We start from the raw sequence: 12,278 nt of genomic DNA on the forward strand, positions 1-12,278 counted from the left end.
TATTTAGACGATATCATTATTACTAGTGATAATCTCGACCAACATATACAGGATTTAAGACAGGTGTTTTCTTTATTAAATGAGGCCGGTCTAAAAGTTAATGTCGAAAAGTGCAAATTTGCAGCCCCTGAATTAAAATATTTAGGTTACAAAATACCGCAAGAAGGGATCGAGACAGATGAATCAAAAATAATCGCTGTACAAAAGTATCCGACTCCAAACACTGCAAAGAAGCTCTCTTCTTTTCTAGGACTTTGTTCATATTATAGGTCCTTTATAAAAGATTTTGCGGCTATCGCTGAGCCATTGTTAAAATTAAAAAGGAAAAAGGCAAGATTCTCGTGGACGGCTGAAGCCAATAGTGCTTTAGAAAAATTAAAACAAGCATTAACGCAAGCCCCTGTGTTGAAATTTCCTGAAAAGGATGAAAATTTAGAAATTTCAGCGGATGCTTCGGATTATGCGGTAGGAGCGGTACTTTCGCAAAATCAGCAGCCCGTGGCATTTTTTAGCCGAACTTTAAATCAAACACAAAGAAACTATTCCGCGACCGAGAGAGAGGCACTTGCAGTTCTGTTAGCAGTGCAAAAGTTCCGAGTCTATTTTGGAAAGGCGCCGATAACAGTATATTCTGATCATGCGGCGGTAACTAGATTGTACTCTGGGAAAAATTTATCCCCAAGGTTAATAAGATGGGCACTCAAGCTGCAAGAATATAATCTGGTAATCAAGCATACCCCCGGAAAGGAAAATATCGTAGCAGATGCCCTATCACGAATTAAATTAGACGAACAGGGTAATACCGTAAAAGTTGCAATGCTGACAGCGTGTACAATAAATTCCCGAGAAACTGTAATAACTGAACTGGGTAAGGATCCTGAGTTTGGAAGTATTTATGAGTATTTGAAGGATCCTGAAAATTTTAGCCACCAAGATATTGTGGCGATAAGAAATAGGGCGGCCCATTACGAACTAATAGATGGTCTATTATTCTACACAAAAACTACGAATTCCAACAACGAATTTCGACCTGTTATCCCAGCTAGTCTTAGATTAAATATCCTGCAAGAGCTCCATGACAGCCCTTTAGCTTCTCATGCTGGTATTCGAAAAACTATCCAACGCGTACGCGAGGCAGTCTACTTTCCTGAACTGCAAAAGTTAACAAGGGCGTATGTCCAGTCCTGCCCAACATGTCAAGCCATTAATTATATTAATTTCCGCCCAGCCGGGTTTCTAAATAGTATTAAATCCGAATTTCCAAATGAAATAATCGGCATCGATTTATTGGGCCCTTTCCCAAAAAGTCAGTTAAACAAAAGTCGTTATCTCCTTGTTATGGTTGATCATTTTTGTAAATGGACCGAAATTGTTCCCTTAAAACGAGCCTCAGCGAAATTAGTTACTGATTCTATTTTAAATAAATATATTTTAAAATACGGGGCGCCCCTAAAAGTTATATCGGATAATGGTCCTCAATTTGTAAGTAATATATTTGAAGACATGTGCCAAAAACTGGGCATACGTCATTTAAAAATGGTCCCGTATCGGCCGCAATCAAATATAGCGGAACGGGTCAACAGAAATATAGTGAAAATTATCCGTAGTTATGTTAAAAATTTTCATAAAAGCTGGGATAACTATGTCAATGAATTTGCTTTCGCCCTTAGGACCGCAAAACATGATACAACAGGCAAAACTCCTGCTGAGTTATTTCTAGGCAGAAAGGTTATAACACCGTTAGATAAACTATTTTATGTGCAACAAAGAGCCCCAGAATTTAAAATGGGTGATATAGAAAAACTAATAAAAGAAGCAAAAAAGAATACGGAAGTAGCACAAAGAAAACAAAAATTGTATTATGACTTGAAACGACGGGGAGTAACTTATAAAGTAGGGGATGAAGTACTAAAAATTAAGCATTCACTTTCTTCAGCACCAGACGATAAAACTGCCAAATTTTTTCCACGCTTTGAAGGACCATATGTTATAGAAAAAATAACTCACGCTGTTGTAGTGTTAAAGGCAAGAAATGGTGAAACCTGTTCCGAAAATATTGATCAAATTAAACCCTACTTCGATCGTAATAAAATGATAATCTTTTCAGATCTTTTGCAGGATCCGGTACGGCAGACACCGCAGGTACAAGTTGCAGAGGTGGGAAAACGACAAGTACAAGGGCAAGCAAATGAGAGACAGAAGCAAGTGAAAAGAAAATTGCCCCGCGGAAAAACTGAAGGTAAAAAGAAAAAGAAGCCGTTCCACCGTCCAGAAAACAGAGTGCACGAACACCCCCAGAATGAAGAAGGGAGAAGGACGACGTATGTGGAAAGGACCGGGAGAAAGGACGGCAACTATAACCCGGCTGTGAAACGGAAGATTGACTCATCCGACAGAACTCTCCGCAGCAAAAGTCGCCGAACTGCGGAAGGGCCATCAGCGGCGGAGGAAAAAGTACAAGAAAAATTTGAACGGCCAACAACGAGGTCCAAGCAGGATCACGACAGAAGTTTCCCGGTTCCACCAAGACCAGCTGCCTTCAAACGGCCAAGACCACAAGCAGAGCACAAAAGGAAGGTGTTCAAGGGTGGCCGTAGTGGTGAAAAACGGAAGCTTCCAGAGGAAAGCACTGAAGGGCGAGCCCGTACAAGAAGGAGGATCAACCAAGCTACGGTCTGCAGCACCTTTAAAGACTAGGCCCAGAAAAGGATGTCTGAATATTACTAAGATAAGTAAAATTTTATGTTACTTTACAAACTTAAGTTAATCTTTCATTCTTACTGCAAGTGGCAGATTTCAAGAAGTTTTACCTCATGCGAGGTCTACCTTTATCGCCAAAAGGGCGAGAAATGAGTTGTGACCGATTTTCTTATTATGTTTTTCAATTACTCGCGCGTAAAACTAAAGTTGATGTATAATAGCGTTGTATAAAGACTTAAATATTGTAAAAAGTTATTGTATAAATTTTATTTAAAACATTCTAACAAGAAAGAAGTTTTAGTCTGAAAGACTTTTTGAAATGTAGTATTATTTCAATGTAGAAAGAATTGGCACTTGCTTTGAAAAGAATAGAAGTTAACAATGTACTACTAATGTATGTTTTCAAATGTGTAAAATTAACGGCATGTTGATATGTTCTTGTATACATGTGAACTGTTATTTTGAATGTTAAGAAATACCGTGATATGGTAAAAGTGAAAGTAATGTTAAAAATTTGTTATTCGTGTGACTGTAAAGATTAAATCATGGTGAATATGTGTTAAAGGTTGAATGATGTAGTTAGGCTCTCTGACGCTACACTTTAGAGTTAGCCACTTTCAAAATAGTACCTCAGGGTTTAGAGTTGAAAGTAGGGTGTGTTAAGAGGTCTCGTATGTTGAATTTTAACACGTTAGTGTTTTGATTGTAGGAGGAAGTGTGGCACACGTAGACAGAAACACATACGTGTTTGGTGTTCTTTTACAACACATGTCAGAGAGCACGGGGAGAGATAATTAAAATAGTCATGAATGAAATAAGAATGTTAAGAGAAGTATATTCTATATGTTAATTGCAATGTCATTCTGTAACATTTCATTAAACTAGTTTTCCTTCCAGATCTCTGGAAGGAACCAGAATTGAATAAAGCTCCTGTTTAGATGCAGTACAGATGAAAAAAAAAAAAAAAAAGATTGTTGTATATCCTGGGAGCTGCTATTGTAACAAATTTCTTTCTTTTAAATTTTCTAGTTTCTAGCTAAGTTATGATTGTAAAAGGTTGGCCTCGCGTTAGTTTTTAGAGCTAAAAGTTTTCAACAAGGTCGTTTTAGACCTCAGTTTCAAACAAATTAACTCTGGCGGGAAGTATGTAAGGATCTTAAGTTTTACTAACGTTTATTTTATTTTAAATCTTTACTATCACTTCTTATTTTCTACTTCCGGCCAGAATTATAAGTGTGAAGGATTTTATGCAAAGTTGTCTGGCGAACGCCAAGTATTTAAGTGTGGCCTTTTTGCCAAGCAGGAGAGAGGAAGCAGTGAGTTCGAAGCAGGCCGCTTACCTTAGAAGTTACGCAGTTGCTATTTGCCTCCCAGGCCAGAGGTTTTAATCCTCTTGATAAATTAAACGTATTGTAGTGTTCACAGTCTCTGTGCTACATACGCTTCCTGTTATTATAAGGCCAATCTTATTCTAAAGTTAAATTAGAGTTTAGTTTTATTTTTATACCTTTTACGTTAGACCCCGAGTGGAGGGTCATTGTATTCCGAAGTACGGAAGTCATTGTATATAAAGAAAAATAAAGGGTCTTGTATACCCTTCGTCTGTATCCTGTCTACTTACTACAATTAGTGAACATAGCTTTAGTAAGCTCTCTGTTCCTAGTCAGGTCATTGTATGTTTCCGAAGAAGGTTAGAAGAAACATTGAACCTGATAGTGATACAAAATATATAATGAACTAGTAATCTTTTTCCACTCAAAACTTCTAAAATCTGAAAAATTAGGATCCTGGCAGTTAAATTATTTTTCAAAATGTTATTTGAAAAAAAAAAAAAAAAAAGGTGGGACACAAAAACAAAACACAGGGCACAACTTTATCTGGGCAAAAAAAGAGGACTGGGAAAAGACCAAATGTTATGCAGGAACCTTAATATTTTTAATTTTAACTGTTAGGTGACGGGTTTCATTCAAGCAACAGGTTGAATTAAATTTAATTTATGGATTTTCACAGAATTATCCCATTATTTGCCTAACCCTGACAAGAATCAATGGTCAAAGCGATATGCTGGCAAAGTAAGCAACCTGGAATTTTATGAAAATAGTCTTACCTGGCAACCCACAAATAGTTCCATGGACATTATGCCATCATGGAATTCAGCTTTTGAAATTCAACAGTCTTCTTTGTGGCTACTCCTCACCAAATGTCCTTACAGCTTTTACTGAATTCGTAAATTTTTCTATTTTTTTTTTTTAAAGTTAAAACAGGTTAATGTGTACATGGAAGAAGAGCAAGAAAGTAGTTTATTAACTATTCTTGGGCGATTGTGATAATAGTTTTTCCAAATTTGTGCAATTTTCTGATGTTTTTTAAAGTAAAAACAGATTTATGTGTACATGGAAGAAGAGTGGGAAAGTAATTTATCAGTTGTTCTTAGGTGATTGTGATAATATAATAGCTTTTTCTGAATTTATGCAATTCTTGACATTTTTTAGCAACAATATCTTTTTCTGAATTTGTGCAATTCTCCGATTTTTTGTTTTAAGTTAAAACAATTCAATCTGTATATGGGAGAGGAGCAGAGAAAAAAGTGTTTTATTATGAATCCTTCTTGCACTTTTAATTCAGTTAATTTATTACTGTTTTATGTAATTTTCAGTTTTTCTTTATGGATGTTTCTTTCATGTTACTTCAGTGTTTCATCATAGATGAGTCTTGCATTTTTAATTTGTTGCAATTTTCTGTATTTCTCAGTACATCACCTTCTTTTAAAAATAGCAAAAGTTTTCGACATCTCAGGTTAGTGAAAAATTAGTTGCCAAAGATTGGCAACTTGTTGCCAATCACTGTGTATTACATTTCCTCAGAAATATCATATTTTGCCCAACAGCAGAGAATGCAAATTCCATGAAATTATATTTCTTAAATGATCAAAATTAGAGCCTGAAGCTGAAATTGTACAACTCCCAGATTTTTTTTAAAGTGGAAGCAGATCACTGTGTAAAATTAGTTGCCAAAGATTGGCAACTTTGGCAGGAAAGTTGTGCGGTTAATTAAGAGTACCATTTTTACCTTAAAAACCTTCTGAAAACACTTATGCACTGTTGGCATAGGATACTTTATTTGCATCAGTGTGCAATAAAGAGGAAGGTTAGGAAATCATCACAAAAACATAGCTTTTGATCCCAGTCCTAGATCATTGCAAATACTATCTCAGTGTTAAAATATAACCATTCTCATCCTTTTCCGTAATATATATTCTTTTAAACTGCATACATAGATTTGTGCATATAATTAAATGTCTTAACATTAATCTGGTATTATTTCTTCCTGGCTGTCTACATAGTTCTTATGTCTTTAAAATTATAGGATATGAAGAATTAATTATTCCTTTTGATTATCTGCATCCTCTATCCCCTAAAAAATGTTCACAAAGTAAGATCAAACAAACCCAAACAGGCAACCCATGATGTTGCCAAAGAGAATTTATATCGAAATCCAGGTGATAATATTCTATCTAAATCTATTTTTGATTCTAAGCTCTAAATATCAACAGTCTACTGAAATAGAACACAAACATTTATTACAGTTACAAATTTGGACATAGATTCCTGTGTGTGTGTGTGTGATTATGGCAAAGCCTTGAGGGCTATCTGCCTAAGGGAAGGGATGCCTTCGTGGAGGACTATCTAAGGGAAACTGGCTCGTATACACGTTACACATGGGGAAAAACACGAAAACGCCCATGCAGCCAGCCCGTTCGCGGGATTCGAACCTCGGACTGAACTACCAGTGTTCAGCGACTTCACCGCTCGGCCGCTGGTGGGCCAGACATAGATCCCTAGCTCCAAGGATGGTATTTAAAACTTCTATAGATCCTGATAATTCTAAAGGAGAAGCAGGACATTTGTCAGCTCTCTTTTAATGCTCTAATGCAATTGAATGAATACAACAGTGCTACTGCTGCCAATTGGCAAAGTGAAACTCTTGGAGCTCATACACCAGATACGGTTGCAAAAGTAGCAGCAGAGCTCATATTTCCACTTTTAAATCTGAACAATAATTTTTCTGATTAGATTGCTAGTTTTTGCATTAAGACTGTTTTTTTTTTTTTTTTTTTTAATTTTTGTGATTAATCATAATGGGACTATGAGTGTTCTGGTTGATAAAAATAAAAGTATTACATTTCCTCAGAAATATCATATTTTGCCCAACAGCAGAGAATGCAAATTCCATGAAATTATATTTCTTAAATGATCAAAATTAGAGCCTGAAGCTGAAATTGTACAACTCCCAGATTTTTTTTAAAGTGGAAGCAGATCACTGTGTACATGGAAAGAACAACAGCATGTGAATTGCAAAATTTGTGCAATTCTTTGATGTTTTTTAAAGCAAAAATAGATGACTGTATACATAAGAACAACCAACAATCTGCACGCATGCACACACACACACCAAAAAGTAAATAAATAAATAAGTATTTTTTTAAAAGAGTAAATGTTTTTATTACAGATTTTTTTTTGCCTTTTTTAATTTTAATGATTCTTTGTACTTTTATTGAACTCTGCCACCATTTTCAAAATGGCTATTGCCTTATGTGTATTACCTTGGGAAAAATTAATCACCAATGATGACATTTTGCAGTAGAATGCAGATAGTTAGAAAATACCGAACAAACCATAAACACCGGGTGAGTGAATTTTGCTCTGTTTCACATTCTGTTGCTTAAAATAAATAAAACTACTGAGATTAAAAATACACTAAGCATATACTCTTATATCTCACAGTTTAGAATCATACATATGATTCTCACAGTATGTAAATCTTTAGAAATATGCTGGTATATCACAGCTTTACATAAACATTTATCAGGCATTAAATTAAAAAATATAATATACCTCAGGATATTAGCTTTATTTTTCTTCTTCCTGCATAGATATGGCTAAAATGATAGTGGCATTGACTTGTATGGTCTTTCTTCAGAATTTTCAAAACCTAAAATACAGAACAAAGTTTACATTAAAATAATACGTATAAAATGGTACTTATATAATATCCCACCAACCTTGAAACTATTGTCAAGCAAAGCGGTTTACCACCATTTATGAATATTTGTGGGTAAAAACACACTCATAATATTTACACTTTCAATTAATGTAATTCTAAAGGATTTTTGATAAGCTATGTTTTGTTTTTATGAACAAGTACATAAACTAACTCTTATTGCTGGTTATCCTTGCAATTTGAAAAAGAAAAAAAAAAAAAAAAAAAAGATTAAAATTTGGGACCTGAATTTCTACAGAATAAGCAGTAGGCAGTAGATTATCTTTAAAATTATGGGATCCTATCATCCCCCCCCCGAAAATGTGGATATGATATGGCCAACAAAAGAATAATAGATAAAAACAATTACCATAAAAAAATCTGCAGTCATAGCTCTGTCTAAACAGAGCTTCCGGTAAAATGAAGGCAATTCTACCCTTATTACTCCTACTAACAAAATAATAGAAATCGCTAAAAGCTTTTTTTACAAAGTGCAAAAACAAAGAGAGTCAAATACTGAGTGTTTATTAAACGAAAAGGCATCAATCAGTTCCTTCAGAACTCTGCTGGAATGACTGCCTGTAACTTTGACAAGATTTCTACCAACTTTCACAGTCAATGAGATAATACATAAATATCTTAAAATTAAGTAATTACATGAAATATGTTTATACTCATTACATTAAATCTGTAAATTCATTAGACAAAAGCTTAAATAACTCAAAATGAGATAGCAATAGCAATTAAGCTCAAGAAAAAGGCCTTAGATTATGTAATTTATAACTGATGATATAATTATGCAATTGTAAAGACAGCAGTAACAATTAAGCAGGATAAAAAATTTAATTCAAATAAAATTTCATAAAAAATATTAGAAAATGTTATTTATAACAACTGGTGAGAATAGAGCATGGTTGACTGATAAGATGAGATTTCAAAGAATTACTTTTTCTTATTACTACACATGGTTCAACTATATGGAGTTCATAGTGTTAATTATAACAAGTCTATTTTCACAAACTTTTCATCAACTTTCTGCATTAGGTTATCATTAATGATGAACAGTCATCTATTTTGTCCCTTACCATTATATTATATCTAAGTTTTCCTCAAATTTGAAGAAGTGTACTGTTTGAAATTGTGAAAGAAAATTTAAATTATCAGAAATTGTGCTCACATTGACAATCAGAAATGTTTATGAAATCAGGCAGCAGATTTCTATGAAGATAAATTTCAGAAAGTGGTTGTATAATATGATAAATGCCTTTAAGTAAGTGGAAATTATGCTGAAAAGTAAATTAAGACCCAGGCTTTCATATAAAAATAAAATTCTTAAAAACTGTTCTTGTTTTTATTAAATAACAGAATGGTTATTTACTTCAAAAAGAAGCAGCATATAATTCTTACTACAAATAATATCTAATACTCAAATTAATAAAAAAGATGGAGTTTGTTATTTTCCTGCTTCCTTTGTCACAGCATACATTACTAAAAATAACATACAATATTCAAAATAATAGAAAAGAGTTTGTTATTTTCCTGTTTCCTTTGCTATGGAGATCCTGTTAGTTATTTTAAATTTAATTCCTTACCTTATAAAGAGGAAGATTTTCATGCTGATTAATTTAATTTTATGTGATGATGTAAGTATTTTTTAGATATCAAAATAATTTATGTTTCATACTGTTGAGTAAAACTTTCTATCACATACAAAAATTCTAGAGTAGAATAATACAAAATTAATATTTCTATACTCACACAAAGTTTTAAATAATAAATCTGATTAAAAAATAGAATTCAAACACTGGTCATAAAAATCTTTAAAGAAATCAAATAAAATTTAATAATAACAACATTTTATTTTGATCACTGCACACTACCTTACCTTTAGCTATACTGCATGCTGCTAAAAATACATACCTAGAAATTTAAAATTAATTATTTCCCAAGATTTAAAATGTTTGCTTATAGCACAAAAATAGAATAAATTTAAACCTAAAATAATATCAACAGATTATGTGCATCAAATATTTCTTCTCCATGGTGAAACAAATAGAACTTTCATAGTTAGCTCAGTGTGTAATAGTTGAATGAACCAATCAATTGGCTCAACTAGTAATGAGCCAATCCAAATACAGTAGAATTTTCATGAGAGTTCACTCTCTATGAAATACTGATTCACTCTCTATGAAATACTGATTCTGTAGGTAACAGTATTTCTTGTAACACAGACATTAGATCAAACATCACCTTCTTAATGTAATAATATTTATCTTGTTCATAATATTGTCCACATAAATTACAAGTCTATCCCCATCATACATTAATAATCTTGTATCTTTAATATTTTTAATAAATGCATGATTTTAAAATTATTCTCAAAATTATACTGTTTGTAAATAAAAACACAACCTTTCTACTGATTTCCAAACATTACTTTATTATTAAGATGAACAAACCTGTCAGTCATTAGAAATAACACAGGTAATATCAAAATGATAACATAATAACTGATAGCTGATAGCATTTAGCTGATAGCTAAATGATAACTGATAGCATGCTGATGCAAACTGATAACATACTCTCTGAGATAAACTCTGAGACCAAATTTCCACATTATTTAAATGTTTATAAGCATATTTTTTTTACAAGCAAAAACTTATTAACATAATAACCACAATGTAAACATAGAAAAGTACACAAAGATACAATAAAAATATAACTAATTAGTAGCTCAGATGTTTCATATCATATGTTGCATAATTTCTGTTTTGCACGCGCTTTGTAACTGAACGTTTTTGTACCCTATTCATATTACTTTCTACACAAGTAATTTCTCATATGTAGTATTTATTGTTTATCAACGTCTTAGTTCTTTCATTGTAGTTACATTTGTTATTTAACGTCCCCCCCCTTTTTTTAAGGAGGGAGGTTATATGAAACAAAAAAAAAAAAAAATAGTAATCTAGATATTATTAAAAACAGGTTTAATAAACAGAATGAAAATTTAATCCTAACTTAACAGTATATGTATATTTCCTGCAATTTGTACAGAAAGTTTCTTTAAAAATTTGTGATTAGTTTCTTTAACTAAGAACAGTGCTTTTAGTGAGCTTTCCCAATAATGTATTAATGCTTGAAAGGAAATGTTTTTATCGCAGCCAAACCAATACAAAGGAAGACTGGCCAATACAAATGACAACATTCATGTTTGCATAAATTATTGACGGACAGACTGAAATTTTGAGCGATCAGTGATATCAACGGAAACCCATTTTAAGAAATACCTAGGAAAATGTGTTTTGATCCCAGAAGTGATGAAATATTTGCTAAAATATCGGCTACAGCTTACTGATTTCACAGACTGAAACTTCGGTCGCCATGGCAAAGTATTAGTATTGCCAATCTCGAAGTAAAAAATATGACAAGACTAAAGAACTTATTTCGTTGTCTCCGTCAAAGCTTTCTTAACGAAGAATGTCCACGTTTGTTTGTTACACATTATGTATGTTACACATTACATATTATTTCTTGGAGATTAAACATAGCGGTCTAAAACGAAAGACTCCTACTCTTGGGCTCCTACTGAGAGTTATCGTTTAGAGATCTCCAGGGTTCCAGAAATAAGGGGCGCGCTGAGGCGTATTTCCAAACCCTACCCCACTTTTCGAATTTTTGACGTCATGGAAAAATCGACTAGTTTCGCCTGGATGGTAATTCTTGAGCATGCGCTGAAGGGCGAGAAGTAATGTAAACAGAAGTTTGGCTTGCGTTTGTAAACAGTATTAAAGGATATAGTTTCAAAGTGCATTCGTTTATGTACTTGCATAATTTGACTGTTGCTGTAATAAGAAAACTTCATTCAGATAAAATTTATTTTAATATTATTATCTGGTTATAGGATTATACCAAATGCTGAATACTGTAGATACTATTGTAATCTTCACATAACCTTTCACATTGGATTTTTCCTTATCATTGTAAAATATATTACATTATAAAGATTAAATCAAAGCAAATTACTTTGTTAGAGTAATTAGAGATATGAATGTTCTAACTGGGTTCCCTTTTTATGACTTATTATTTATTTCCGCTTTGAAAACACATTTATATATAACAAATATTTATCTCTGCTGAAAATTTTTTGTTTGTTTAAACTAATAATGTAATAAAAACAATTGTAAATTGTTAATAATGTAATAAAAACTCACTAATCTAGTGCTTCGTAGATCTATGGAAATTTCCTGTTATGTTTTTACCACCAATCCTCGAATTCCATATCACAGATTATGTTCTTACTGCATTTATATAATATTAACAAGACATAGTGCACAATAAAAATTAGGCTTTATTTAGGAACTTCGCGCACACTGCCCGACAGCCTGCCTGTTTCGCTCTGCTCGCTACTCGTAAGAAACTTCTCCTCTAGGGTTGCCACACTTATCGGAGGGCGCAAGGCGCGCTCCTTATCGCCATCACCACAGAGTTTCCCCCCAGTTCCTTTAATGGCTATTCAAAGGAACGACATAGGTTATGAA

At 33.1% G+C, this 12,278-nt stretch overlaps 1 protein-coding gene across 5 annotated transcripts in view; it reads right to left on the bottom strand.

Annotated features, from left to right (window-relative positions):
* Positions 1 to 11,393, bottom strand: part of LOC118198154 (uncharacterized) — a 143,222-nt gene extending 131,829 nt beyond the window's left edge. The window contains exons 1-2 of one of the 5 annotated variants that reach the window (XR_015039637.1): positions 11,028 to 11,286; positions 7,596 to 7,692 (exon numbers count right to left, since the gene is read on the bottom strand). The gene's annotated coding sequence lies outside the window, so the exon portion shown is untranslated. The other 4 variants (XR_015039638.1, XM_085811387.1, XM_085811385.1 and 1 more) reach the window with 4 other exon arrangements.
* Between the last annotated feature and the right edge of the window lie 885 nt (positions 11,394 to 12,278).

The sequence above is a fragment of the Stegodyphus dumicola genome, chromosome 2 (genome assembly GCF_044657685.1).
Source record: "Stegodyphus dumicola isolate Sdum_Otavi_A_Nest chromosome 2, ASM4465768v1".
NCBI classification, from domain to species: domain Eukaryota; kingdom Metazoa; phylum Arthropoda; class Arachnida; order Araneae; family Eresidae; genus Stegodyphus; species Stegodyphus dumicola.